Genomic DNA, 25,509 nt, shown 5'->3' with positions numbered 1-25,509 from the left:
AAAGCGCACACTCATGATTTTATTACTGCAGAAATAAAAATCTAAGCTAGAAAACAATTAAAAACATGGGTTGCCTCCCAAGAAGCGCTTGTTTTACGTCACTAAGCTTGACGTACCTCTTCTTTACCTTATGGAGGCTTGAAAAGAGTGTGTTCCTCCCGACTAGACATTGCATAGCTACTTCCCTTAAACCAAGAGTCAGCTTGTCGGGATGAAGTATTTGTTGGAGAGTCCAACCATCTTACTTTTGGGCTCCAAGGAAACAATTTGGGTTGGGAATTGTCCAAGCTTAGCATAGGTGGGTCATTGGATGGCTTCAATCTCCTACCCACGTCTTCTTCCCTTCCCAAAGTCTCTTTCTTGCATTGTAAGTGTTGATCAATCCCAAAGAGAAATGCTTGTTCCATTACCGTAGGGTTTGCTTCTTCTTGTGTATTTTCAACTTGAGAGGAACATGAGACTAGAAAATCCCCTTGAAAATTTCCTCGCTCACAAGCACAATCTTCATTCACACAATCCAAAATCTCAAAATGATATTCAACTTCTTGCTTTTCATTTTCTGCCCCAATGTACTCAATTTGCCCAATTTCTTCCATGTTGTTCATGGCCTCATCATGTCCCGGAGATACTTGCCTTGCTTGTTCAAATTCTTCTTTTTACTTAGCAAGCATGTCCAAGATCTCTCCTAATTGATGCTCAATGTTTTTGATGGAGACATTGTGACAACTTAATGTGGCGTCAATATTTTGGAAACGGGCATCGGTTGCTTCAATAAATCTTGGTAACACTCTTTCCAACCGAAGTACATCTTCTTCAACTTTCTCATCCCATTGAAGTTCTTGTTGAGGTGCTTCCCATTGTTGTCCATCAATATCCCATAAGAGGTTTGGGTAGCTGCTTTGATTTGGATGATAGTTGATGCGATATGCATTGTGTTGTTGATGAACATTGATAAATTGATCAATTTTTCTAGTGAGAACATCAACCGGAAAATATAAATCTACAACTGGATTAATCATCATTAAAGTTCCATGCAAGAAAAAGTAAATAAGACAAAATAAAACAAAATAGAATGGTGGAAGAAGATAGAGTGAAATAGATAAAAACAAAATAAAAATCGATGAGAATGATGGAAGAAAAAGAAAGTGTGGAATAGACAAAATAAAGAAAAAGATAAGTGGCTAGAGCAACAAAGTCCTAGCGTTCCTAATATCCTGTTCCAAGGCAACGGCGCCAAAAACTTGACACGCGTCCGAATATGCGTGTATGTACCGCAAGTGCACGGGTGTCGAAGTAATAATTACCCCGGTCAGTGGGTAGTTGAATCCACAGGGAACAGGGCTACTAGTACTAACTTCTTCTCTGTTTTCTAACCTAATGATAAATGGAAAGGTGTGGTGATCTAATGTGCAAAGAAATGAATACGGGAGATGAATTTGCAAGTGTTAAATGGATGGAGATCTCAATCAGTAAAAGTGGGGTATTCGGGCAATGCTCCCCCTAGGATTCAGGTATTAGGTACCGAATAAGCAAAGTGTTTCTATGATGAGTAAGTTAAGTCGTGGAAATCCAAATATAATCGGATCCGGCCTCCCGATCACCGATACTAGTCCCCTACGAGGTCCCGGTGGAGAAATCGCTCAATCTCAACACCTCACACCACATATGACTACAAAGCACTCTAGGAATTCCAAGAGGTGTATCCGATTCCTAAAGATTGATCCAACCCAAATTCCCGGCGAAGGATCCTAACCCCCTACAAGGTCCCGGCGGAGAAATCTCTCAATCTCATGCCTCACACCAAATATGGTTGCGTAGAGCTTAGGGAACGGAGATAGAATACACTCAATCGGAAGGGAGAGGGGACACTCCACTATCTCATGACTCACACTCTCAACCCTTTTTAACCTTGAAGTTCTAACTCTAATGGAGACCTCTCTCACATCAAAGTAACAAATCACGCAAATCTAATCAACCACAAGGATTAATTAAACAAGCAAGCAATGAGAATACAAGATTAAAACTTAATCAAACTCGGATTAAATAGAAACACTAAGCAAATCCACAAAAGATGAGAATCCTAGGGTTCACAAGCCCAAATACCCTATAGGGTTTTTAGCTCTCCATGGAGCAACATACAAAAACACACCATCAATGAATGAAAGTACATTAAAAACCATAGAAATAAACCCCTTATATATGAACCGATGGCCTTGATGGAGAGCTACGACGTCTTGAAGGACCCACTCCGAAGCTAGGTTCACCGGTGGCTTCCTTGATGCTATGACGGAGGAGGAATCGATCAAAGTTGGTGACGAAGCGCCTCCAAAGCCGCAAAGACCTCCTCTCCAAACCCTAGCCGTCTCACCCCTGAAGATCCACACAAAAGATGAGAAAGAATAGGGCAAAACGGCTATTTATAGGCCTTAGATCGCGTCTGTCACGTGCCCTCACGCGCCGGTGTGGATTTTCCACGCGGCCGCGTGGGCTGCAGGAATTTCTACAGTGAAGGTGCTACAGTAAGCTTTCTACAGTACTTTTCACGAAACGCGGTCCAAACACTCTTCTCTTGAGACCACATGTCCGGGCACTCGTCCATGTGGTAGGCTATAAAACTTTTCTTCATCGACGTATCTTTGAGAGGTCCTGCAATCTTCACAAAGAGAAGGAATATGAAGATGTGGCTGCCTTTGTGCCCTTCCAAGTAGTGAATTGACTTGAATCTTCTTGGAAGTTGGCACACATCTCCACGTTTATGAACTGCTCTCGTGTCTTGGTCCTTGAATTGAACAAGAACTCCCAACATTGTGTCTTTATAGCCTATCTTTGCTTCCTTTTTACTCTTCAAGGCATTCACAACCTATATGCATAAAAGAACACCAAATACACAATATGAGACATAAACCACAGTAAAAATGATGCTCAATGCATGTAAAACATATATAAAAATATGTCTACTCAAGCACTTATCAAAAGGAGTCATGAAGAGTGTGAGGAATCATCCTCTTTTAAACAGAACTCGCGACTTTTGGCGTTCTGTGCATCCACACGGGCGTGCGGAAATTACATACGCCCGTGCGCCAGACCCACAAGGGCAGACGCATGCCCCTGTGGCTTTCCTGGACATCCAAGAAAAATATCAAGTGTTAGACAGGCCCGTGCGGAAATTCCCCACGGGCGTGGACATTTACATGCTCAACTCACAGGGGCAGCCGCATACCCCTGTGTTTTCTCGAGATGGAGGGAATACCGTGCAGAGATTCGCACGGGCGTGCGGAAATTACCCACGCCCTTGTGTGGTTCACAAGGTCACCCACAGGGGTGAGTCCACGCCCCTGTGTGCTCTCGGGAAAATCTACCCAACTCTGCAGGAGTTTACACGCCCGTGCGGAAATTACCCACGGCCGTGCGCCAGTTGCATGGTCGTTCACAGGGGCAGCTGCACGCCCTTGTGCCTTCTCTGCATGAGCTCGCAGTATACACCCACGGGCGTGTGGAAATTCTGTTTTCTCTGGATGACTTAGAAAAACCTGCAGGCTCTGCAGAACTATTCTGAACATGTTTACACTCTCAGAGCCTGCTATATTATGCAAAATTTACCAGATAAAGACCCGAAATAGAACTCAAATGACCAGACTTCACCAACTCTCAACAAAACACACAATGAATACTTTTAAAAATCCCACAACAAAATCGCAGCATAAGCACTTAAAAATTGAAACACCAACACTTAACAGTTTATTCATGAAAACAAACTAAACTAAAAGGCACGATAACAATAAACACTTCGGTTATCTCCCAAGAAGCGCTTGTTTAACGTCACTAAGCTTGACGTATCTTTCTTACCTCACGGGGGTTCATAAATGAAGGTTGCCATCTTACCCATGGCTTGAAAGCATGATGAGCAAAATCTCTTGAGGGTAGAGGGTGTACTCTCGGGCTTCAGACCACCTAGCAATGGTTTGTCCAACTTCCTTGGCACATGTACGTCTCCAACAATCTTGGAGCATTTTCGGTGGCGTCTCCGAGCCCTCTTGATTTTCCGGAGCACCGTCTTCAAGATCCCCGGGGTAGATGTTTCTTCTCCAGTCGAACCAAGCATCATTACTTCTTCATTGCTCTCCTCTTGGTCGAACAAACCTTCATATGGATCCGGGTTGAACATTTCCTGCACATATTCATCAACAAGCTCATCAGTAATGTCTAGAAAGTATAAAGTGCCATCGAAATCAAGAGAATGCCGTATGGCTTTAGCAAGGCGGTATGTGAGCTTGTCATCTCCAACTCTCAATGTGAGCTCTCCACCGTCCATGTCAATCAATGCTTTGGAAGTCTGCAAGAACGGTCTCCCAAGTATCAAGGGTACATCCGCATCCTCATCGACATCTAGCACTACAAAGTCAACCGGAAAAATGTACTTGTCCACCTTGACAAGCACGTCTTCAATGATGCCTCTCGGATGTCGTACCGTTCGGTCCGCCAATTGTAAAGTCATCCAAGTAGGCCTAGGTTCTCCTAAGCCTAGCTTTTGGAAGAAAGTATATGGCATGACGTTGATACTTGCCCCTGAATCCGCCAATGCCATTTCCTCACCTTAGTTGCTGATGTTACACGGAATGATGAAGCTTCCCGGGTCTTTCTTCTTGTTCTGCATGTTCTTTTGCAACACCGCCGAGCATGAAGCATCTAGCGCCACTGAAGCACTCTCCTCCAATTTCCTCTTGTTGGTCAATAGGTCTTTTAGGAACTTCGCGTACTTAGGCATTTGAGCCAATGCCTCTACAAAAGGAATATTGATGTGGAGTTGCTTGAACAGACTCAGGAACTTCTTATAATGTTCATCCCCTTTGTCATTCTTTAATCTAGAGGGGTAAGGGATTCTTCGCTTAAATGGTGGTGGTGCCACCTCTTTCTCTTTGTTTACTCCCTTCTCAACCTCTACAACCTCGGGTGCGTGTTCTTTCGCCTTTTCACTGGGAAGCCTCCCTTCAACCTCATGACCACTTCTCAAAGTGATCGCCTTCACATGTTCTCTAAGATTGGTTTCTGTGTTGCTTGGTAAACTTCCATGTGGCCTTTCGGAGAGAGACTTTGCAATTTGCCCTACTTGATTTTCAATGTTGTGCAAGAAGGCGGTGTGATTGCGAAGTGTAGCCTCAACTGATTCAAACCTTCTATTTGCGGATTGAACAAATCTAGCCAAGTGCTTCTCCAAATCCATCATTCGGGTTTCCAAGCCTGAAATTCTGTTTTTCCACTTGAGGGGCTTGTTGCTGTTGTTGGAAACATGATGGCCCCATGGTCTTCTATGGTCCTTGATTACTCCATGAAAAATTGGGATGATTCTTCCAACCTGAATTGTAGGTGTCGCTGTATGGATTCCCTTGAGGTCTCATGCCATTACCTACAAAGTCAATGTTCTCAACTGAAGAAACATCACCAATGATGATTGGGCAATCGGAGGGAGCATGTCCTCCACCACAACCGGTGCAATTGGTCACGGCCGCAACTCTATTCGAAGCTATAAGATCTAGCTTCTTACTCAAACTCTCCACTTGGTCCGCCAATGAAGTTACCGCATCAATTTCATGGAGACCGGCCACCTTTTTCTTCTCCCTAGCGTTCCACTGGTAGCTATTTAACCCCATTTCCTCAATCAGTTGACGAGCCTCATCGGGGGTCTTGCTACCTAAGGTACCTCCTGCCGCCGCATCCAAGAGTTGCCTTGTACTCGCGTTCAAACCATTGTAGAAGGTTTGAACAATCATCCACTCCGGGAATCCGTGTTGCGGACACTTTCGCAGGAGTTCCTTGAACCTTTCCCATGTCTCAAATAGAGACTCCAATTCCAACTGCACAAAGGATGAGATCTCATTCCTAAGCTTTGCTGATTTTTCGGGAGGGAAATAACGGGCTAGAAAAGCTTCTACCATCTCCTCCCATGTAGTGATTGATGCTCTAGGTAATGAGTGTAGCCACTGCTTTGCTCTCCCGTTTAAGAAAAATGGGAAGGCTCTCAATTTGATGGCATCATCCGTCACACCATTTATCTTCAGCATGTCGCACAACTCGAGGAAGCTCTCTATGTGACTGTTTGGATCCTCATCGGCCAAACCGTTGAATTGTGCGGACTGCTGCAGCATATGGATGAATGCCGGCTTTAGCTCGAAGTTCTGAGCTGTAATTGGGGGATGCACAATACTAGATTGTGTCCCCAACACTGAAGGTCTGACATAATCGGATAGTGTTCGTTGTTGCTCATTATGTTCTGCCATGTTTTCAGATCCTTCTACTTCCAAATTAGCTGGATTATGCTATTCTTGCACAGGTTCTTTCCCTTTTCTTCTAAGTGTACGTTCAAGCTCAGGGTCTACTTCAATCAATATTGATGGATTCTCTCGGGTCATAACCTGGAGCTGCACCAAAAAGAAAGAAAAAGACAATCATAACGATGATAGAATAAAAAGATATGAATTAGAATGTGTGGTGAAATAGCTAAGAAAACAAAGTGCAAAGTATCTCTAAACGCCTAGCTCCCCGGCAATGGCGCCAAAAACTTGACAAGATCCCCTTGCGTATATCCCGCAAGTGCACGGGTATCGAATCAACAGGGAGTAGGAAGTAAAGACACTTAATTCGATTTTTAGCTATGTGGAATATCAACAATGATAAGTGTGACAATGATTCAATTCTCAACAATTTAAAGCAATAAGTAAGAGAGCGAAAGTAAGGAGGAGGTAAGGCAATCGATAAAGATGGGGTACTCGGATGATGCTTCACCTAGGATAATCGCTTCAAGTGCAAGAACTCTCTATTATGCTTCCTAATCAATGCAATGGTTAGTCGTGGAAATCCTTACATACATAGTCCCAAATCTAAGGTCAACTATGCCTAACTTTATCCATGTCCCGGAGGAGAGATTAAATAACCTCTCAACCTCGCACTCGAATAAAGTTGCAATGAGCTCTAGGGATTCCAGGTGATAAATCTCTTCCTAATTATAGACCTAACCCTTTGGTCCAAGCGGAAGGTCCCTAACCACAATTAGGCCCTAGATACTAAGATCCCCTCAATGCTTCACTCCGTTGCACGCGAAACTAAGCCCCAGCGGAGATTCATCCCTTAGACCATTCACTCTATTATGGCCGCAAAGAACTCGAGGAACGGAGGTAGAATCTATCACGTCTGAGGGGAAAGGGGACGCTCCTTTACCTCTCGACTCACCCTCTCAACCCTCTCCTACCTAGCTTTGTCTAACGCTCGTGGTGTGTCACTCACTCACAAGGTTACCAACAAGAACTCTCAACCCTAGTGTCACTCTAGGGGAAATGTTCATACAATCAAGCATTCAAGGTTGGAACTCATAATAAACATCAATTTATTGAAAGCATATTAAAGAAGTTCAATGAAACGAATACATCCTAGGGTTCACAATCACCCAAGTACCCACTAGGGGTTTAGCTCTCCATGGAGCTAAGTACAATCAAAGAAATTGAATGTAAAAGCAATGAATCCATAAAGAAACCCCTCGATGGTCATGTCGATGGTCTTGTGGAGAGTCCTCTACTCTTCGCAAGGGATCCTTTGTCCGGCCTAGGATACACCTCGCCGGATCGATGCCGATGAAAGCTCTCCCAATAACCTTCTTCCAAATGATGCGCGATGTCGGAGCCGTAGAACCTCTCCAAAAACCTAGCCAATACCGCTCAAAACCCTAGCCGAAGCCCTCTCGCCAGTTGGGGAAAAGATGGAGAAAAGAATACCAAAATCGGGGCTGAATCGGCTTTAAATAGGGTTGGAATCGGGCGACTCCAGGGGCATGGACGGTACATGCGCCCGTGCGGAATTTCCACACAGCTATATGCTGCATTGTTCTGCTACAGCTGTGTGCGACTCCAGGGGCATGGATTATCTATTTCTCTGATTTCTCAGCCGGCTGTGAACAATGTTGCTACAGTATATGCTGCATTGTTCTGCTACAGCTTCGACCTGAATAACTTCCCAATTCCATATTTACATCGGGGTAACGCAAACGGGCACACGTTTACGTCGTGAATCACTTGCTTCTTCAATGATATACATGTTGGTGGAGCTCTCATTCTTATGTGCATAAATTGGAATGCTCGAGTGTGAATGCCTTTGTGCCCCTCCAAATGGATGTGCTCACTCGAATGCTAGGAGGTTGGCACACACTCTAGCATCTCACACCTGACCTATGTCTTCGTGTTTGAACCTTAGCGAGATTTCCTCCAAAATAGGTGCATTATGATCCACATTGGCCTATTTCCTTCATACTCGGCCTCACAACCCTACCTGCATAAAAGTAATATAAAAACACACATATTAGTGTAAAAACCTGAGAAAAGTAATGCTCAACATAAGGAATGAACACTTCGTATTCAAATCGCACAAGCACTAATTAAGAGGGCGAGGAGACGCCACCGAAAATGCTCCAAGGCTGTTGGAGATGTGTGTGAACCGAACAAGTGGCATGAACCATTACTAAGTGGTCCCAAGCCCGATAAATCTCCCTCTACCTTCAAGAGACTTTGTTCATCATGCTTTCAAACTATGGGTAAGAGGGCAACCTTCATCTATGAACCCCCGTGTGGTAAGACAAGGTACGTCAAGATTAGTGACATAAAACAAGCACTTCTTGGGAGGTAGCCACAGTGTTTACTGTTTTGTTATTTAGTAGTTTAGTTTTTGTGCGAATAAAGTGTTGAGTATTGTTGTCTTGATTTTTAGATGCTTTTGGTATGTTTTCTTGTAGGTTTTAATGTCATTGTGGGTTCTTCATGTGGATTTGGCGAATTTTAGGTTGTTTGAGCTTTTTTTGCTCCATGGAGTGCTAAACCCTTAGTGGGTACCTGGATATTTGTGAACCCTGGGATGTATTCATTTAACTGAACCTTTTTATCGTGCTTTCAATTAATTAATGTTTTAATTGAGTTCTAATATTGTATGCTTGATTGAGTGGATACTTCCTTAGAGTGACACTAGAGTTGAGAGTTCTTGGTGGTAACCCTTGTGAGTGAGTGACACACCATGAGAGTTAGACAAAGCTAGATTGGAGAGGATTGAGAGGATGAGTCGAGAGGTAGTGGAGCATCCCCTTTCCCCTCTGGTGTGATTTATTCTACGTCCAATTCCTCGAGTTCTTTGTTGTCATAGTAGAGTGAATTTGCTAAGGGATGACCTTTAGCGGGGGCTTAGTTGCGAGTGCAACGGAGTATAGCGTTGAAGTGATTTTAGCATCTAGGGCTTAATTGTGGCTAGGGACCTTCTGCCTGGACCAAAGGGTTAGGTCTACATTTAGGAAGAGGATTTATCACTTGGAATCTCTAGAACTCATTGCAATTCTATACGAGTGCGAGGTTGAGAGATTGTTCAATGTCTCCTCCAGGACATGTATAGGGTTGGGCATGGTTGATCTTAGATTTGGGACCATGTATTAAAGGATCTCCACGACTCATTAATGCAATAGTTAGGAAGCATAATAGAGGGTTTTTTCACTTGAAATGATTGTCCTAGGTGGAACATTATACGGTTACCACATTTATCGTCGATTGCCTCCCCTATCTTTTACTTGCCCCTCCTTTATCCTTTCTTATTTTCATTTGCATTGAGTTTGTTTTCACAACACTATCAACATATTTTCATTCTAGTTAAATAGCAATCTTGGTGGTTCTAAGCACTATTCCCTATGGATTCGACTACCCTCTCCCCTGGGTATTATTACTTCGACACCCGTGCACCTGCGGTTTACACACATATTCGGTCGTGTCAATCCTTCTCAAGATTTCCTCCAAATTGTGCACTCACGATCTACATTGGCTTCTTTCTCTAAGATTTGGCTTCACAACCCTATATTCATGAAAGTAACATAAATACACACATATTAGTGTTAAAACCCGATAAGTAATGCTCATCATAAAGAAAGAACACTTCACATTCTTATCACATAAGCAATTATCAGTGTCTAAATGCTCTGAACTGTATGACATTGACACTATCAAAACTCCTATAAGACCGGTCAAATTCGAAGGACGCTAACACCTCCAATATCAACAATCTAATGGCAGGCTCACGAATAGATAATAATCTGCGCCAACTGCCTACGGTAAGAAGCTCCACAAACTCATTGGCATGTCATCGGCGAGCTAAACCTCTCTGATTGCTTCCCCGCAAGTATATGGGATCGCCAAGTAATACTTCACCTGAAGACGGGAGGATCGTATTCCACGAGGCCAAGGATCTCCTATTACTCTTTCTCGAGCTATTATCTAGCCTAATATCTCAAGTGATGGATTTTTACTCTACTAAATGTAATTAAAGCTAAAACGAGATTATGACCAAATTAGAGAGAACAAGCAATAACCAAGCAAGAAAATTAATGAGATGCAAAGGCCGATGGATGAGGATCCCCTTGAGGGGTTATCATGCAACATGGATGATGATCTAAAGATGCAAGGGTAAAATGGACCATGAGATTCCAAGATTAGAACAACCCCAATTTCTCAGCGATTGAACCCTAATCCCAAACAAACATAGATAGGAATTTCTTCTAAATCTACATTCCTACGATTGCATTGAGTACGAGGAATTAGGATTAAACCTACTCTTCTTCGGATTAAACCTACATGGAGGGATACCAAACACCCGATTTCTCGGCGTGATGATACAAGTATCCCCTTCTAATCCATTCATGATCTAATACATGCGAGCAAGTCACATCTACATGCATCACTCATGAAAGAGCTACGGATTTCTCCTTAGTGTAGCACATAGCATGAAAACAATGGATTAAATCTCAAAATTACCCAAGCATGGAATTAACAAGTTATCATCCCACATACATGATAAAAAACCCCCCCAAGGTTCACCAACACCCGGTGGCCTTCGGGGTCTAGTGTGTCATCATCCCACAACAAGCAATACAAATAAGCAAAACATGAAACAAAAGCATAAATGACACTCCCTAGATGAAATGGTGAAGGAGGAGGTGAAGAATGTGCCGAATGACAATTTCCCAGCCAAAGGAGTGCCAAATGACGCTTCCTCTAGCCGCGGGTCTCCTTCCTTCAAATCGTGGTAGATCTCCCCTTGAATGATGTTGCCTTGTTGCCTTGAGAGTCTTGGACCTTGGGCTTGAATGATCTTCTAGCTTCATTGCCCTCCTTCTCCTTCCCAAGGTCGCCCAAAATCTCCCAAGTGATCTCCCTAAAATCGACCAAGAAAATGTCCAGCAAAAAGTCCCCTTTTTCTAGCCTAAAAGTTGGTATTTATAACCCCCGAGGCATACGGGTCGTATGGGGGTCGTATAGCACCCAAAAACCCTAGATTCGCGATCCATACGGGGTGCATACGACCCCAATACTGGGTAGTATGGAAATCTGGGCAGACACTCCAAATCAATCCGTTGCTACAGTGCATACGGCCCCCATACTGGGTAGTATGGGGGTAGTATGAAATTCCTGTTTTCTTCTCTTTTCGCCCAAATGATATCTTCTTGTTCTCCATGGCTTCCTTATGCCCTACAAAACAAATAATAGACGATTAAGCGCAAAACGGGCATCAAACCTCACAAAATACATGCAACGTGAATATGATATATACATGAAAACATCTACATTTAAACACTTATCAAATATCCCCAGACTTAAGCGTTGCTTGTCCCCAAGCAAACAACTCATGAAAAACAAAGAGACTGAGAAGTGGCTAAATGCATTACGTCTGGCATCAAGTAAATATAAGACTCCAAAAGCAATGGATAATGATACATAGATGTTGAGTCATAGTCAATAAGCATAATAAAAATATCCTATCTCACCCCTTATATGTCTGTGCCGTGTAAGTGAATCTTAAATCTCATATGCCCTGATCTGGTCTAGCCTAAGGACTTCAATCAGTACAGCTCCAGATGCTAATCACTCCACTTACAAAGAATACTAAGTCTTAAACTACTAAGTGCTACTTCAATGGCCAAATAAGATCCTTCTAATTCTATATCTTGAAACTAAGTTCACTTTCTACTCAAAACCTTTATTAGGTACTCAAAAAGATCACTAGGTTTTATTTTCATTTCATCATTCATTTCATTTTCTTTTTTTTTTCGAGTCTGACTAACGTAGCTACAAGAAAATTATTTTGAAATCTTTCTGGAGGGTGCACATGCTGGTTAGGCACAAGAGCCACCCAACTACTCGATTACACTCCACATAGACGCATTCATGCTTCAATAGCAGAGGAATACTGACATAGACTCATTTTTTTTTTCATTCACCCTAGATCACATCTTTAGAGTACACTACATGCCACAAAATTAGGATTAGCTCAACAAGACTTAGAAGTTCTTAAGAGTCCATTGAAGGAAAGAACTTAGTGTTCTAAGACCAAGTACTCAAAGTAGTGTGTTATGCATACAAGAGAGTTAGAGAGTAGTCACATTGGCTATTCCCAGGGCATCGACAAAACATTCAGTGCACATGACAATACTAGGGGTAAAACAGGATTCAATAAAGCATAGAAACAAGTAACTCACATCAATCATTAGTCCAAGCTAAAAGAATCTTACAAGAATGAACAAAGCCATCATAGGTAACACTAGCATGTAGCAAATGATCCTAAAGCATGAAATACACCCATCCCCACACTTAGTGTTTTACATTGCCCTCAATGTACACTAATCATAAAAAATATGCAAGATAAAGCAATGCAAATAATAAAGGAGGGTGAAAACGAACTCCCCGATTCAACTTTTGCTCATCGTGAGGTAGGACATGAGAAAATGTGTGGTGAGCAATACATGTCTTGTCCGACCTCCATTAAAACAAGGAAAGCTCACCAAATTCCCTTAATGCCCTGCGAGGCAAAAAGGGGATGTCATCATTCCACAAAGATTTAAAAATACGAGCACAAGGGGAAAACTAGAGAGTAGTCAACAAAAATACAAAGATGAAAATAAACTAAAGTTCGACAACACAAGTCGGTAGGGCAGAACCATGCCAACTCAACAAAATACAAAACAAAGCAAGCAAAAGTAAACAATAGGTGTCCAAGCTTCAACAAGCTGCTACTCATCACAATCTGGTGCTGTGGGTGGTGGCATGGCGGTAGAAGAAGTGGCTACAGTGTGCGAGGATGAACCACAGTAGGAGGTGATGAAACTGTGAAGATCTGCCTCGAGCTGGCGCTGTCCCTCAATGATCTGGTAAAGCTGGCCACGAATCTCACGCTGCTCCTGACACACAGCCTGAACCTCGCCCTCAATCCCCCTCAGTCTCGTGTCGAAGTCAGGTAAAGATGTAGCGCCGGGGGTAGGAGCAGGTGCTCCTCCTGGGTCTAACTCTATGTGCTCAGTCTGTCGCTGACTAGACTCACCAGTGGCCTGGTGGCATGGGGGTCGGCCACATGCGATCACCAAGCCTATCGCCCGTATGTGGGTTGGTCCGAGGGGTACTGTACCTCCTACAACGGTCATGCCTCGAGTTTGCTCAAGTAAACCCATGCCACGGAACAATCTAGTTACATAGGGCCCAATACATATAGCTCCCAATCGTGTATACGAGCCCTGGTGAAGAAATGCATCGGCGAAAAGGTGGCCAAGGTGAGTAGGGCGACGCTCGAAGATGCCATACATCGTATAAATATCGGCTTGAGTGACAACCCCCTTGCTATCGGTCCGACCCCCAATAGATCAAGCAATCAAAGAATGAATGAATCTGTGTGCCGGGTCAATCATGCACGAGGCCTTTCATGTTTGATCATCACCTGCCAAAGTCGCCCAATAGTTGCTTCGACCCACTCCACTTGGGAGATCAAGCTTAAGACGTTTACCGGGCATGGAGTTGATAAACTCATCATCATAAATCCCCAAGTACTTGGCAAAATCTAAGTGGTGCATAGTACGCTTCCTTCCAAAAGCTTGAAAACGGATGGTGATAATTTTCTTATTCCACATGGAATCTCCATCTTGTTGTGCCTCAAATGTACTCAAAACCTCCAAGGTTAATTGACGAAAGGTTGGCTCATTTATGGCAAAAAGCATGTCCCAACAATTTTTTTGATAGCCATTCCCTTACTTGACTTTCCATCCCAAGGTTCTCCACAAGTTCCCACTCAAGGTAGCAAAATGTTCCAAATGGTTTTGTTTTCAGTCGATCATATCTCTCTCGATGATGGGATAACTTGAAGATGGGCTCATCGGGTGTAGAGGAGGGCCCGGTGGTCCTTGGGTGCTTGGAAGCGAGCCGTTTTGTGTTAGGCATCCCTACAATGAAGATAAACTTTGTTCAAGCTCATAGGGATACAAGATAAAGCAAAAGAAAATGCTAGAGGTAGAGGAAACACATGAAAAATCAAATTTTTAAGGTCATACGGCCGTATGGGGGCCATATGGTCACTATTCACACGGCAAGAGGCTCCCCTAAATTCATCCATGACATTCACATCATTCAAACCAAGAAAAATGCTAAAGAAATCCCACACAAAATCTCCAAGAATGCCCAAGAAATGAGAAAGATAAAACTAGGGCATAGAAAAAGCATACCGACGAAATCTTTAGAAAACAAGCTTTAAACTCGGGGAAAACCACTAGATCGACATCTCAAATGGATGAGGAGAGGATTTAGGAGAAAAAAATGAGGAGATTTGGCCAAGAAATGAGTGAGAAAGAAGAGAAAAAATCGGTGGAAAAAGAGAGAAAAGAAGAGAATGGAAGAAAGAGAGAGTGAGAGAGAGGTTAAATGGGTGGCCCGACCCATACGGCCCCGTATGGGGGCCGTATGGGCCAAGAGGTCCTCTCGGCCGAGGGGCTCTCCCGTCACAGACGGCACCATATAGGGGACGTATGGGGGCCATTTGCTACGGCACAGAGCCTCTGTGCTCGTCTCAGACGGCCACCATACGGCCTAGTAAGGTCGTATACCCATTAAAACCAATTAAAACTTCAAAAACCTGCCCCAAATGATGAAAAAAATGATATATCAGGCTCGACGACACCTCCAAAAAATGAGTGAATTGAATAAAACGATGATCTAGTGCATGAATTAACACCTAAATATGAGTTTCTCAAGAAGTTGCACAAACATACCACAATTAAAATGATGAGAGCACTACGCCAAGTGTGTGAGCATGAACTTATTCAAAAGTAAAACAAGTCTAAGAAACACGAGAATTAAAATGAACTAAGACCTAGAATACGAAAAATGCAAGCAAACACCACCGAACACTTGGGTTGCCTCCCAAGAAGCGCTTGTTTAACGTCACGAGCCTGACGTACCTCATCCCTTACCTCATGGGGGCTCAAAGAGTTTGATGCCACCCCTGGTTTCCTTTGTAGCATTGTTTCGTCCTGGTAAATTCACTGACAACATTGAAAAGACCTCAAATTGCTCATGAGTAGAGAGGGGTGAAAATTTTACCTTTCCTCCGTGAGAAGTGGGGTGATGAAGCTTGTTACCTTTCTTCTTTCTCCCATGAATCTCCCTCCACATCTTCTTGACAAATGACTCTTTTTTCTCTTTTTCCTTAGCATTAGTGCAGGACACCCTCTCTTTTGGTTGCTTCAAATTATGAATTTGAGGATGTTGGTGAGGTTCTCCTTGTTCTTCATTCTCCAACTCTCCCAAGTATTCATCCAAGGGATTTATAGAGAGCACCTCCTGCACACAATTAGAAATCAATCTATCAGTTTCATCAACAAAGTAAAGTGTGTCATCATGATCTAAAGAATGTTTCATGGCAGCCGGCAAAGTGTACACCACTTTCTTTTCTCCGACTCTTAACGTTAACTTTCCTCCTTTCAAGTCAATCAAGGCACCCGAGGTGCTGAGGAATGGTCGGCCAAGAATCAGTGGTATCTCTACGTCTTCATCTATGTCCATGATGACAAAATCCACGGGCAAAACAAATTTGTCCACTCGGACAATTACATCTTCAACAATCCCACGAGGTTTTCTTGTTGATCGATCCACCAATTGTAAGGTCATCCTCGTGGGCCTCAACTCATCCAAGCCAAGCTTTAAATACATGGTGTAGGGCATGACGTTTATACTAGCCTCCGAATCCGCTAGAGCATTTTCTTGGATTCCACCTTCAAGCATGCACGGGATAATGAAGCTTCCCGGATCTTTCAACTTTTGTGGGAGCTTCTTTTCTAGAATGGCCGAGCAATTCCCCGTAATCGCAACCGTACCCTCTTCCTCCAACTTTCTCTTGTTTGTGAGGAGCTCTTTTAAGATCTTGGCATATTTCGGCATTTGAGTCAACGCTTCAACTATCGGGATGTTCAAGTGAAGTTGTTTGAAGATGTTGACGAATTTTCTGAAATGAATATCCTCCTTGTCATGCTTTAATCTTGTTGGATAGGGGATTGGAGGCTTGTATTCGGATGATTCTGACTGTCTTTTTTGTTGGGCCTTGTCATATCTTCCTTGATTTTTGTCTTCACTACTTCCTTCAACTAGATTGGGGTCTTCCCCGGAGGCTACCCCACTTTTGTTGACACTTGGGTCAACTTCGACCCTTGTCTCCACTTGCCTCCCGCTTCTAAGGGCAATGGCCTTTAAGTGCTCCCTTGGATTTTCTTCCATGTTACTTGGAATACACCCTAGGGGACTTTCAGAATTTGCCTTTGCGAGTTCCCCTACTCGATGCTCAAGTGACTTCACCGAAGCTTGGAGGTTTCTCAAAATAGTACTAAGCATGAACTTGGCAAGGACATCTTCAGTAGAAAACTTCCTCTCTAAGGCCGGTTGTTGGAATTGAGATCCTTGAGATGGTGCACCTCTTTGTTGCTGTTGGCCTTGGTTCCATGAAAAATTTGGGTGGTTCTTCCACCCCGGATTGTAAGTTGAGCTATACAGGTTCCCTTGAATTCGCTGCCCCCTAATGTAGTCAACATTCTCAATGGAAGCAACAGAGGAGCTTGCAATCGGACATTGGGCTACACCATGCCCACCACTACAAGTGCTACAAGTTATCACTGGTTCTAGCCTCAAACTGCTGCCCATAAGAATATTAAGCTTCTGAGTCAACACATCCACCTTGGCGGCCAAGGCATCATCGCTACTAACTTCATACAGCCCAGCAGTCTTCTATGAAGATCCTCTTGAGGCCCAATGTGATTCGTTGCTTGCCATAGATTCAAGTTATTGCTCGGCCTCATCGGGATACTTGTTGCTAAGGGAACCACCCGCTGCGGCATCAATGAGTTGGTGAGTAGCATAAGTCATCCCATTGTAAATGATTTGTACTCGCATCCATGAGGTAAAACCGTGATGGGGGCACCGTCTAAGGAGATCCTTGAATCTTTCATAGGCTTCAAACAATGTCTCGGACTCCCCTTGTTTAAAGGCTGAAATTTCTTGCCTCAACTTCACCGCTTTGCTTGGCGGAAAGTATCTCCCAAGGAACTTCTCAACCATATCTTTCCATGTTTTAATAGATCCTGGATACAAAGATGTAAGCCAACGATAAGCTCCATCTCTCAAGCTGAATGGAAATAGTCTCAAACAGATCGCATAGTCCAATACTCCATTAATCTTGAATGTGGAGCAAATTTGGAGGAACCGGGAAAGATGGTCATGTGCATCTTCATTCGTGAGACCATTGACTTGAACTGAGTTCTGGACCATGCCGATTGTACTAGCTTTAATTTCAAAGTTGTTGGATGCCACAGTCGGTGCTTGAACACTAAACTCATCTCCCGTGAATTGGGGTCTTTCATATTCCGATAGAGTGCGTCGCTCTTCGGCCATGATTGAAGACTCTCTATCCTCAATTTCAATGTTTTGTGTACCGGAACCTTCACCAACTTCTCTCAATCTCCGATGCAAAGTTATTTCAATTTCACTATCCGGTGTAATCAATGCCGATGGATTTGAGCGTGTCATGCACAGTACCTTGCAAAACCAAGAAAGATGATAGAAAGTTAAGATTAAAGGAAAAGAAAAATAACAATAAAAAATTAGTAAAGAATGAAATGGCTAGAGTAAAAATCTAAAAGTTTCCTAGAATTCCTTAAAGGTTCCGGCAATGGCGCCAAAAACTTCATTGCTTCCCCGTAAGTGTACGGGATCGCCATGTAATACCTCTCGTGAAGACGCGAGGATCGTATTCCACGGGGCTAAGGATCTCCTATTACTCCTTCTCGAGCTATTATCTAGCCTAAGATCTCAAGTGATGGATTTTTACTCTACTACATGTAATTAAAGTTAAAACGAGATTATGACCAAATTAGAGAGAACAAGCAATAACCAAGCAAGAAAATCAATGAGATGCAAAGGCCTATGGATGAGGATCCCCTTGAGGGGTTATCATGCAACATGGATGATGATCTAAAGATGCAAGGGTAAAATGGACCATGAGATTCCAAGATTAGAACAACCCCAGTTTCTCGGCGATTGAACACTAATCCCATACGAACATAGATAGGAATTTCTTCCAAATCTACATTCCTACGATTGCATTGAGTACAAGGAAATCTCACTTAGGATTAAACCTACATGGAGGGCTACCAAACACCCGATTTCTCGGCGTGATGATACAAGTATCCCCTTCTAATCCATTCATGATCTAATATATGCGAGCAAGTCACATCTACATGCATCACTCAAAAAAGAGCTACGGATTTCTCCTTAGTGTAGCACTTAGCATGAAAACAATGGATTAAATCTCAAAATTACCCAAGCATGGAATTAACAAGTTATCATCCAACATACATGATAAAAAACCCCCGAAGGTTCACCAACACCCGGTGGCCTTGGGGGTCTAGTGCGTCATCATCCCACAACAAGCAATACAAACGAGCAAAACATGAAACAAAAGCATAGATGACACTCCCTAGATGAAATGGTGAAGGAGGAGGTGAAGAATGTGCCGAATGACGCGTTCCCCGCCAAAGGAGTGCCAAATGACGCTTCCTCTAGCCGCAGGTCTCCTTCCTTCAAATCATGGTAGATCTCCCCTTGAATGATGTTGCCTTCTTGCCTTGAGAGTCTTGGACCTTGGGCTTGAATGATCTTCTAGGTTCCTTGCCCTTCTTCTCCTTCCCAAGGTCACCCAAAATCTCCCAAGTGATCTCCCCAAAATTGGCCAAGAAAAGGTCCAGCAAAAGGTCCCCTTTTTCTGGCATAAAAGTTGGTATTTATACCGCCCGAGGCATACGGGCCGTAAGGGGGTCATATGGGGGTCGTATAGCACCCAAAAACCCTAGATTCGCGATCCATACGGGTGCATACGGCCCCCATACTGGGTAGTATGGGGGTAGTATGAAATTCCTGTTTTCTTCTCTTTTCTCCCAAATGATATCTTCTTGTTCTCCATGGCTTCCTTATGCCCTACAAAGCAAATAATAGACGATTAAGCGCAAAACGGGCATCAAACCTCACAAAATACATGCAAAGTGAATACGATATATACATGAAAACATCTACATACACTTATCACTCTCTCAAAACATCCACGTTTGGAAAACACGTCTACCCAAACTTCAGCTTCGCCAACTTCTTAAAATGAGCTTGGTGCTCACGAATCACAAACTCCATGTGCTCTGGCTCTGTGAGTGCTCTCTGGGATGCTTACCGGCCGCTTTCTTTGTCGTGGGGGCCATGTCTACTAGAATTGAAAAGAAATAGATCAAATTCATTCAAAATAAAATACTGCAGAAATCAACACGGTCATATGGAAATTCCACATGCCCATGTGGATTCACGATGCGTGAAAGCCGCACAGCCACTATGCAATACACTAAAAAATACATCATGAATTCATTTTAAAATTCTCCTAAATCATGCATCCAACATTTAAAAATCAAAGTGAAGCACCTTCACTAGTTTTAATCGAATAAAATCAAGTATGGAGAAGAAAAGAGAGAATAAGGGTTTACTAAGAAGATAAGGATGAAAACCTTGAAATCAGCGAAAAAACTCGAGTAAAATCTCTCTAAATCGACCTAAAAGCTCTCGGGATCGCATGCTTTGCCTTTGAACGCACCCACACGGGAGTGTAGAAATTCCCCATGCCAGTGTGCCTAACCCATAGGGGCACCCACACTCCCCTGTGTCTCCTCTGTCCAGATAAGAATTTCTCTATGTGTTTCACACCCTCGCGTTGAAATTCCACAAGGGCGTGGATCTTCACAAGGCCATTCACAGGGGCAGTCACATACCCTTATGTCTTCTAGGGTTGGAAGACAACTCTCTGCAGGAAATCACATGGGCATGTGGGTATTACCCATGTTCGTGTGTAGTTCACATGGTCAAACACACGGGTAGACACATGACCCTTTGTCTTCTTGGGATAGAGCTCCGAACTTTTGCAGAGAAATACATGCCCATGTGAATTTTCATATGGGTGTGTGACCATCACAAGGTCGTTCACAGGCACAGTCGCATGCCCTTGTGTCCTCTCGGGATGAGCTCTGAATGAAAAAACATGCCTTTGTGGAATTTCCACATGGCCGTGAGTCTTCTGTGGATACCTTAGAAAAATTTATAGACTTTGCAGAAAATTTCTGAACAATTTCATCTATTGAGAGCCTGACTATATTATGCGAAAGTAACCAGAGTATCATGAAAAACATGCTCAAACGACCAAGAAAGCTTTGTCACTCACAATTAAGCACATGATAATACCAATAATCCACGAGAAAATCACAACAATAGCTTGTAAAAGATTAAGACACCAACACTCAAGTTCTTATTCATGCAAACACTAACTAAAACCTAGAAAACAGTAAAGACTTGGGTTTCCTCCCAAGAAGCGCTTACTTAACGTCACTTATCTTGACATACCTAACCTTACCTCATGGGGCTCATAGATGAAGGTTTCCATCTTACCCATGACTTGAAAGCATGATGAATATAGTCTTTTGAAGGTAGAGGGGTAATTATCAAGTTTGTTACCGCACAAGGGTTCGTCACCCTGACTCTGTTCTTGCTCATCCCCATTAACCTTGGGGCGTTTCTTGTGACGTCTCCATACACGCTTCATCTTGCGGAGCATCTTCTTCATGATCTCCGGGGTAGGTTGTATCTGGTCCTCTAGACCAAGTGTCATCATGTCTTCATCCTATACTTCTTGGTCTAGCAACCCCTCGTACGGGTATGGACACATCATTTCCTGCACATATTCATCTATTAGTTCATCTGTAGTGTCAAGAAAATACAAAGTATCATTAAAGTCTAGAGAATATCTCATAATTGCGGCAAGGCGGTATGTAAGCTTGTCGTCCCCAATAGATATAGTCAACTCCCCGCCATCCATGTCGATAAGAGCTTTGGAAGTACGTAAGAAGGGCCTTCCAAGTATCAAAGGAATGTCGACATCCTTATCAACATCCAACACTATGAAGTCTACAGGAAATATGTACTTGTCAACCTTCACAAGTACATCTTCGATGATGCCCCTTGGATGTCTAATTGTTTTGTCCGCCAATTGTAATGTCATCCGAGTGGGCCTATGCACTCCCAAGCCTAGCTTTTAGAAGAATGTATAAGGCATGGTGTCAACCTTCACAAGTACATCTTCGATGATGCCCCTTGGATGTCTAATTATTTTGTCCGCCAATTGTAATGTCATCCGAGTGGGCCTATGCACTCCCAAGCCTAGCTTTTAGAAGAATGTATAAGGCATGGTGTTGATGCTAGCCCCTGAGTCTGCCAATGCCTTTTCTTCACCCATGTTACCAATGTTGCACAGAATGATAAAGCTTTTGGGGTCCTTCTTCTTGTTTGGTATATTCTTTTGCAACACCGCCGAACATGAACCATCTAGAACCACATATGCACTCTCCTTCAACTTCCTCTTGTTGGTCAAGAGGTCCTTGAGAAACTTTGCATAACATGGCATTTCAGACAACGCCTCCATAAATGGGATGTTGATGAGCAATTGCTTGAATAACCCCAAGAACTTCTTATATTGCTCATCATTTTGGTCGTTCTTCAATCTTGAAGAATAAGGGATTCTTGGCTTGTAAGGTGGTGATGCCACCTCTTTTCTTTTTGTTCTCTCCTCAACCTCCACAACCTCGGGTGCTTCAACATTGGTCTTCTCACTCAAAAGCCTACCCTCAACCTCACGACTACTTCTCAAAGTAATCACCTTCACATGTTCCCTTGGATTGGTTTCCGTGTTACTAGCCAAGCTTCCTTGAGGTCTCTCCATGATAAGTGCTTGTGTGTTAAGAATGCGAAGTATTCTATCCTTATGATGATCATTACTTTTATTAGGTTTAATCACTAATACATGTGTATTTGTGTTCTTTTGCGCATGTAGGGTTGTGAGGCTAAGTATTAAGAAAAGAAGCCAAAAGTATATCGTGAATGCACTATTTGGTGGAATATGGGAAGGAACAAACTTGAAGACACAAGTGGGGCTCTAAGATATTTGAATGTGTACCAACCTCCATAAATTAAAGCCATTACAGTGAGTTGGAGGGCCACAAAGGTAGTCACATTTGCGTATCCCAACTTCTGCAAAGATAGCGAGAACTTTACCAACGAGACTTTTATGGAAGAAGCAATGTGATTTACGGCATAAATGTGTGTTGTTTATGTTACCCTGATGAAAAGTGTGATTTCGGGAGTGTTCTTGGCCAGTACTGTAGCAAGTTATCATAGCAAGGTAATGCAGAAATCACTGTAGTAGTTACTATTCATAGCCAGCCGAAAATCAGGTTTCCAGAGAATCCGCACGGGCATTTGGAAATTCTCCACACCCGTGTGGAAATTCCACAAACTCGTGTGAAGAATCCACAAGGGCATGTGGATGCCCGATTCTAGCCCTATTTAAGCCGCAATTCAGCCCCGATTTTAGGATCATCTTTCCCCTTCTTTCCTATCCTTTTCCCAACTTTGGAGAGGCTTACGGCTAAGGTTTACAAGGCTTTTGGAACTTCTTTTAGAGTGGTTCTATGGCTTCAACACCGTGCTTTGCTTGGAAGAAGGTTATTGGGGGAGCTTTCATCGACATCGATCCAGTAAGGTGTGCCCTAGGCCTGACAAGGAACCTTTGAAGAGGTTGAGGCTACTCCACAAGACCATTGACGTGACTACCGAGGGGGTTTTTCTTTGGATTACTTGTTTTTACATTCGATTTCATTATTGATTGTAACTAGCTCCATGGAGAGCTAAACCCCCTAATGGGTACTTGGATTTGTGAACCCTAGGATGTATTTGTTTCATTAATCTTCTATTATGTTTTCCTTAATTGATGTTTTTAATTGAGTTCCAATCATGAATGTTTGTTGAATGATTTCTCTCCTAGAGTGACACTAGGGTTGAGAGTCTCCATTGGTAATCTTTGTGAGTGAGTGACACACCATGAGGCTAAGATAATGCATGATTGGAGAGGGTCGAGAAGGTGAGTCGAGAGGTAGCGGAACGTCCCATTTCCCCTTCGATGTGATTTATCCTACCTCCATGTTCCAAGAGTTCTTTGCAGTCATAGTAGAGCGAATGGGCTAAGGGATGACCTCCATTGGAGCTTAGTTGCATAGGCAACAAAGTGAAGCATTGAAGTGACTTTAGCACCTACGGCTTAATTGTGACTAGGGGTCTTTTACCTGGACCAAAGGATAAGATCTATACATTGGAATAGGGCTTATCACTTGGAATCCTAAGAGCTTCTTGCAACTCTGTGTAGTGTGATGTGTTAAGATTGATTGATTTCTCCGCCGGGATATAGCATAGAGTTAGTCATGGTTGACCTTAGATTTGGGACCGTGTGTCAAAGGATTTCTACGACTCATTAAGCATCAATTAGGAGACATAATAGTTGGTTTTGCACATGAAATGATTGTCCTAGGTGGAATAATATCCGAGTACCCCATTTTTATCGATTGTCTTACCTCTCATTTATTTGTGTCTCTTTGTCTTATTTCTTTTATTCTTGCTTTCATTACACTTTATCAACACAATCGTTGTTTCATCCTCAATTAGTTAAATAGCAATCTTAGTGTTTTTATTCCCTACTCCCTGTGGATATGATACTCACTCACCTGGGATTTATTATTACGTCGACAAACCTGTGCACTTGCGGGTCACACGCAAGGGGCATTGTCACTCCGGTAATGACTTCACAATTTGCCCCACTTGATTCTCCAAATTATGCAATGATGCGGTGTGGTTGCGAAGTGTGGCTTCAACAGATTGAAATCTTGTATCCGACGATTGAATGAACTTGGTTAAAGCTTTCTCTAAATCATTCATCTTGTTTTCCAACCCTGAAACTCAGTTCTCCATATTCGGGGTTTGTTGTTGTTGTTGGAAACCGGGTGGTGCCATTATCTTCTATTGCCCTTGATTAATCCATGAAAGATTCGGATGACTCTTTCAACCCAGATTGTAGGTGTTGCTATGTGGATTGCCTTGGTTTCTCATTGCATTACCCACAAATTCCACTTGATCTATTGAGGATGTACCAATAATAGAAATCGGGCAATCAGATGGAGCATTTCCTCCCCACACCCTGTGCAACTAGTCACGGCTGCCAATCTATTAGAAGTTAGAGTGTCTAACTTCTTGCTCGATGATTCCACTTGGGCCGCCAATGAATTAACTACGTCAATCTCATGAAGTCCATCTACCTTCTTTGTGTCACTTATGTTCCACTGATAACTGTTCACAACCATTTCCTTAATGAGATGCCGGGCTTCTTCCTGGATCTTGCTCCCTAAGGTACCTCCTGCTGTAGCATTAAGTAACTACTTCATGCTTGGGTTCAACCCACTATTGAAAGTCTGAATAGTCATCCACTCGGGGAATCCATGTTGAGGACATTTCCCCAGGAGTGCCTTGAACCTATCCCATGTCTCAAATAGAGACTCCCATTCCATTTGCACAAAAGATAATATTTCGTTCCTAAGCTTCACAGATTTTCCGGTAGGGCAATATCTAGCAAGGAAAGCTTCTACCATCTCCTCCCATGTAGTGATCGATGCTCTAGGTAATGAATGTAGCCATTGCTTCACTCTCCCTTTCAAGGAAAATGGGAAGGCCCTCAACTTGATAGCATCATCAGTAACATTTGACTATTTGGATCCTCATCGGCCAAAACATTAAACTGTGTTGACTGCTGTAACATTTGGATGAATGCTAGCTTGAGCTCAAAATTCTGAGCTGTAATCTGTGGTTGCACAATGCTAGATTGTGTACCAAGAACTCCGGGTATGGCATAATTGGACAGTGTCCTGTGCTGCTCATTCTATTTGTCCATGTCTGACACTCCACCTTCTACCTCAGCTTGATTTGTATATTCTTGCACAAGTTCTTTACCCCTTCTATGAAGTGTTCGTTCAAGTTCAGGATCATCTTCAACCAATGTCAAAGGTTTCCCTTGGGTCATGACCTGGAACTACAAACAAAGAAAGAAAAACAAATCAGAACGATGGAAGAATAAGAAAGTGTGAAATAAAATAAATGGTGAATAGCTAAACTAGCAAAGTGCAAAGTGTTTCTAAAATGCCTACCCCCCGGCAATAATGCCAAAAACTTGACACACCCT

At 42.9% G+C, this 25,509-nt stretch overlaps 3 non-coding genes across 3 annotated transcripts; all 3 read left to right on the top strand.

Moving 5' to 3' along the window:
- Positions 1–5,778: 5,778 nt before the first annotated feature.
- On the top strand, positions 5,779–5,885 carry LOC120250751. Its single transcript, XR_005533090.1, has one exon. It is a non-coding gene; the product is annotated as a small nucleolar RNA R71 (small nucleolar RNA).
- Positions 5,886–17,274: 11,389 nt separating this feature from the next.
- Positions 17,275–17,381, top strand: LOC120250932. Its single transcript, XR_005533261.1, has one exon. It is a non-coding gene; the product is annotated as a small nucleolar RNA R71 (small nucleolar RNA).
- Positions 17,382–24,767: 7,386 nt separating this feature from the next.
- On the top strand, positions 24,768–24,874 carry LOC120250804. The gene has a single exon (XR_005533140.1). It is a non-coding gene; the product is annotated as a small nucleolar RNA R71 (small nucleolar RNA).
- The last annotated feature ends 635 nt before the right edge of the window (positions 24,875–25,509 follow it).

Source organism: Dioscorea cayenensis, chromosome 19, assembly GCF_009730915.1.
Source record: "Dioscorea cayenensis subsp. rotundata cultivar TDr96_F1 chromosome 19, TDr96_F1_v2_PseudoChromosome.rev07_lg8_w22 25.fasta, whole genome shotgun sequence".
In the NCBI taxonomy this organism is placed as follows: Eukaryota; Viridiplantae; Streptophyta; class Magnoliopsida; order Dioscoreales; family Dioscoreaceae; genus Dioscorea; species Dioscorea cayenensis.
Note: the sequence above shows the minus strand (reverse complement) of the source record. Positions and strands in the feature narration are given on the sequence as shown.